The sequence below is a fragment of the Lepisma saccharinum genome, chromosome 8, assembly GCF_977018435.1.
Source record: "Lepisma saccharinum chromosome 8, izLepSacc3.1, whole genome shotgun sequence".
NCBI lineage: Eukaryota > Metazoa > Arthropoda > Insecta > Zygentoma > Lepismatidae > Lepisma > Lepisma saccharinum.
The window spans coordinates 85,863,330-85,869,329 of NC_139236.1; positions in this window are offsets into that span (position 1 = coordinate 85,863,330).

Here is a 6,000-nt window from a genome sequence, read left to right on the forward strand (position 1 = left end):
GGATAACTTGTCTGTAACGAATTAAAGTCTGTAAACAAACTGTTCAAATGCCATTTTATCGGTATTTTCACTTTCGCGTACGGAACCGTAACGCACTTTTGTTGAAAGTCTAGAAGAAGCTTATTGTTTTTCATAAAGTTTATACCAAGCACTATGTCCACTGGAAGGTTTTCATATAAATATGCCCATATAGGCCAAGTCAATGTTTCAAGCTGTACAGTGAATTGCACTACCTTTTTAAGGATGACGTTCTGTTCTCCTTGTGTTATCTTTAAATAACAATCTTGAACATTAACTGGACACTTTGAACGTAACAAATTAAATGTTTTATTACTAATTAAGTTTTCTGTGCTTCCGGTATCAAGACATGCTTTAACATTTATCACTTTGTTTAATGTACTATCTACAAAAACTGCAGTGGCTTTTTCACTTTTTTCTGGTGTTTCTTGAACACGCAAATTTTGTAGCAAGTTAGCATTACGCGAACCGTAATTACACTTTTGTGAGGCTGTATGTCTTGTACCACACTTATGACAGAATTTGAGGATATTTTCCTTAAAATAAGTTACATTCCTTTCTTCGTCTTTTCCCTTTTGTTGGGAACTTCGGTAAAAGTCACTTTTTACCGTGAGGTGCTTTTGTAGTTTTTCGAGTATTATCTCGAATTGAGCATAAGTTTTTGGAATTTCTAGAAACAATAATCTTTCTGATACATTTGGGAGTAGCCTGTCGATCACAAGCGCAATGAACTGAGATTCTGTCCAATTCACTTGTAGTAACAATGCACACCGCTTTCTATCTAAGAAAAATTGGAGTGGGGATTCCTTCACTGACTGCTTGCATAGCACATATTTCTGGATAATCTCATCCCTGCCCAATGAGGTCACAAAAACGTCTAATATCTCAGTTACTAAATGTTGCCATTGCACACCTTCTCGAAGATGTTGCAACCACTTAGGCACTAAACGTTCGTGTACTTTGTCTAGTAATGACACAAGAACATCGTGTGTAGGGAAAATTTTAAGTTCTAGAATTTTCTGAATTTCTAGCAAGAAACCAAATATAGATATAGCATCACAATTAATCAAGCGAGGAATTTTCTGTAAGAGATTATGCATCGAGCTAGATGCTGCCTGAGCTGATATTTTAGATAGTTCTGGTCCCTTGAATATGGTCCCTGTATTCACAACAGACGTGACATTTTCTTGACGAGAAATGGGTTGAAAGTTGATCAAATCTCCCCCACTCGAGTTACCACAGTTTACACACGTGAACTCCATTGCAGATAAAGGATTTAGTTCATTATGTAACGCAGATCTTCTAGTTGAAGACATTCCGGCGAAATAAATTCCTTGTGGAGTATCTAGTACCCCCGTTTCATCTACAGTTACAAATGGGTTTAACTGGTAGTGCGCCATTTGACAGAAGTTTTAACTGCCCCATACAATTCGACAGAGAACCATGCTCTGCATCTGTATGCACGTTAAACTTGAATGTTTAATGCATACAAACCTTTAGCAAGCGCGCAGTGGAAATTTCCGCCTTATAGGTCTACTTATTTGCTATGGGGCAGCTATGTTAATAGAAAGTACAGATACAACACCTTTTCCAAAATATGCGAGTTTATTCATTTTCACATAATGTGCAAGCACCATTAGTCTACATAAAGAAAGATCGTCGGTCTTAAACTCGCTGAACTAAACATTTTCATGTCGTATCACTTATGCCAGTTGGATGGATATTAATTGAACTAAATAATTAATAATGATGAACTAAATCTATTCCTTTACAGTTAAGTCAATTCTCCACGTAGTTTAACAGACGAGAAAGAACAAAATATAATTTTGGTGTGCGAGTGCCAATTCGACTTAAAAGTACTTATCCTTCTCCTCCCATGTCGTGGTTTCTCGGACACCTTCCTAAGGTGTCTGTCTAGAGGAAAAACTACTTCCTCTCCCTGGGTCAGAATCCAAAATGCGCTGCCTGAAGGGCTGCGACTTCGCACCAAGGTTTCCTTGTTACGTCATTGCGTAACCGATGCTATTGCCCTCTGGTGGCAAAATTAAAAAGATTCCATCCATCTGGCACACAAATAAACAAAATGACGGCTCCGCGCGCACTACGGTCCATAGCTCGTGTTTCGAATTTTGATGTATCAGAAATAGTCACCGGGTATTCGATGCCAGACATTACACTTTCAAAACTCGGACTCGTATTGTTTGTATGTTTCTCGTTATTTTTGCAATAAACAGGATGCAGTGCAGCCAATATACACCAAAAAAAAAACACTTGTTATCGCTGTTCTGTATATTTAACACAGCCCTCTTGTGTTGAATGTTCGGTGGAAGAGGCATAAGCTAAGTACGTGTTGCTAGAAGGCCTTCGTCGTTGCAAGTCATCCATAACCCATTCACTAAGAAATAAGAAAAAAAATATTGACGTACTGAAAAAAAAAAGTTGACTTGTTCACCGAGTTCACAGATGTTTACTCATTGATGACTCCATCGTTGTCGTCTATCAAAAAACCTAAGTACGTTGGAAACAGTGAGAGAGTTATCGAAAAATCTCCCCCCCCCTTGTCGATTTTTTTTTGGTGACTGTAGGTCCAGTTTCGATTAGCCTTACTGTGCATAAAGTAGACATAAAAAAACAAATCCAAACCAGAGTATCAACAAATTAACAAAATAAAATTTCCCCCCCTGTGTACTTGTATAATTTAAAACACCAAGTTCGATACCCGGCGGATCCCACTGTAGGTCCAGTTTCGATTAACATTACTGTGCATAAAATAGACTTAAAACAACAAATCCAGCCCAGAGTACACGCGTCAATACCATCCACCATGAGTAAACTAACATGATTATGATCATCGTCCCCTTCCCCTCCCTCCGATTGTTACCTCGCTTTTATGTTATTCGCAATAAAAAATAGTTTTTTCAAGCGCACGTTATGTATGCTCATATTTTTTTTTGTTTAGCGTAAATTTCGATGTTTAATAAAAACACCACTTCCTGTTCACTAACGCAACTCGCAATTATTACACACACATGCAAAAAAAATAACAAAAAAAAACAAAACTTACCTACAAAAAGCTGCTAGCAATTTAACACACACAAAACAGTTGTATAATCGCGTGCAGTTGCAAAAATAACATTACTCTTCTCTACAGAAGCTTCCACAGAAAACGAAAGTCATCTCCCCCCTCTCTCTTCTCTCCACCCGTCGCCGCATCCGGTTGCGGTGACAATATAAGCAAAAACTAGGTCGTGTCAGTATTGCCAACTCACTAGGCCTCTGAGTTTAGGGCGACCCAAATTGTGCTGCCAGAGCGTGTTGCGCGCGGACCAGGTTCGAGGGCATCAACTCAACTTGCATCTCTCGCATTACTATTTCAGCGAAGCGTTGCAGAACAAGCAATATTTGTGTTTCCCGCGACAGCATCTCGAGTACCACCACAAGCTGGTCGGGGGTTACGTGCACCGTAACCCTCACATGAACGTGGCACTCAAAAACAGAACAGAGAATGAGATTATTTTGACATTGGACTTTACGTCACTCTACCCGAGCGTCATGGTCGCAGCCGGCCTCTCCCCTTTCAACGTGAACTTGGGGAGTGGCGCGAATTCCACGCCGCCGGAACGGGCGTTCTGCCCGGTACGGAAGTTGATGTTTATCGTGGCGTTATAAATCCAGTCGGTTGTATGGAAGCTGATCTTCACGTGTATTTCTCACGAGACACGCTCAATGCCACGTGCATCCGTAAGATCATGGCCTTGCGTAAAAAAATCAAAAAATTTAAAAACAATAAGACTTTACCGCCGGGCAAACTGCTCGAAATAGATGCCAAACAGAACACGGCTAAATTAATAATAAATAGTATGCACAGGTAAATATACAAATTGAAAAACATCCCCGAAGAGATTCGCCCCCCTACGTCAATCAATTTTACGTTCGAAGGCCGTACGGGAAAACCCCCATCTTTTTTGGTTGGGCACCACGCACTCCTGGCGGGGTTATGGGGGCCAGGAATCCTAAAAAACAACAATTATTATTATTTTGTTTGTTTGTTTGTGTCACAATACACGTGTGTGTGTATGTGTCACGATATACAAACATTGCCGGAGTTGGAAAATTACGATATGGCGCATTCGCTCATTACTGTTGCCAGCCATAAATCTCTCTCTCTCTCTCTTCATCTTACAGCAACGTTGGCATCTCTATTTTTTTTTAGTTGTAAGTGGGTTGCCAACACACTCTAGTTAATAATGCTACATATTATACACACACACGCACACACATACTGTGTTGCCATCCACCCATCTCTCTCTCTTTTACGGCAGTGCGTGTTTGTTGCCGGCTCTCCTTGCCCAGTGTGTGTAGGTTGGCAAAAATTGCTTTATGCACTGTAAGGCAAGCCTCAAGCAAAGTTGCCAGCTCCTTGCTTTAGGTTAGGTTAGACCAAGAAAAAAAAGCTGTAGGTAGGTGTTGGCAGCTGTCGGTTGTTTAACTCTTCCCTCTCTCTCTCTCCTCTTTTTTTTTTTTTTTTTTGTAAAAGGCCATGGCAAAAGTACCAGTAGGTTGGCAACCTTGCTTTATGCACTGTAAGGCAAGCCTCAAGCAAGGTTGCCAGCTCCTTGCTTTAGGTTAGGTTAGACCAAGAAAAAAACCTTGGTGATTTTTTTCGAGTAAAATGTTGGCAACACTGCGAGAAAATGGAGATCATGCCTTACAAGAAAAAACCATTAAGGCGATTTTTACTTGATGACGTTGAACCCGTGCAGTGTTACCATCCATCCATCTCTCTCTCTTTTACGGCAGTGCTGGCTCTCCTTGCCCAGTATATGTAGGTTGGCAAAAATTGCTTTATGCACTGTAAAGCAAACCTCAAGCAAAGTTGCCAGCTCCTTGCTTTAGGTTAGGTTAGACAAAAAAAAGCTGTAGGTAGGCTGTCGGTTGTTTAACTCTTCCCTCTCTCTCTCCCCTCTCTTTTTTTTTTTGTAAAAGGCTATGGCAAAAATACCAGTAGGTTGGCAACCTTGCTTTATGCACTGTAAGGCAAGCCTCAAGCAAGATTGCCAGCTCCTTGCTTTAGGCCAAGTTAGACAAAAAAAACCTTGGTGATTTTTTCGAGTAAGATGTTGGTAACACTGCGAGAAAATAGGGCTTATGCCTTACAAGAGCAAACCATCAAGGCGAGCCCCACCGAGCTTTACTTTCGGGCGCAGTGTTGGCAACACTGCGAGAAAAAAATTGCCAGCTCCATGCTTTAGGTTAGGTTAGACCAAAAACCTTGGTGATTTTTTCGGGTAAGAAGTTGGCAACACTGCGCCATCAAGTGAGGATTATGCCTTACGAGAGAAATCCATTAAGGCGATCCTCACTTGATGTTTGTCAACTCCCCAACCTGCACTACTGCCACGTCTTCTGAATCGTGTCCAGAGTTACAGTTGCAATTGCTGCAGCGACCCCCTCTTTAAGGTGCTCCCGCGCATGCGTCGTTTTAAGCCTCACTGTCTCACAAGGTCACACGAAACTTTAAACTTTTCTGAACATTTTAAGACGCCACACGTGTATATCCATTAAATAGTTATTTTTTATTTTTATAATAACAGTTTAAATTCCCTGCAATCATTCTCGATGACCCTGTATATTCGTGCTGTACATATACTACGGTAAGATAAATAAAAAGACAAAAGTTGATTTCATGATAATCCAAGGTAAGTTAATGCATGTATGCGAAATTGATTGCATCAAACTGTTACAAGTATAATGTGTCCACAAACTTCTGTCCCTTGACGCTGCGACGCCAAGGGTCCCGGGTTCGAATCCCGCTCGGGCTTGGTTGTTTGTGAATGTCCATTCATCAATTTCATCATCTCATCACTCATTCCCATCTTCGCAAATTAGCCAAGTAACACAAAACGCGAAGTAAAATAAACTAAATCAATCAATCAATCAATCCTGTCCCTTAACGTTGAATAGCTATAAGTTGGTAACGAA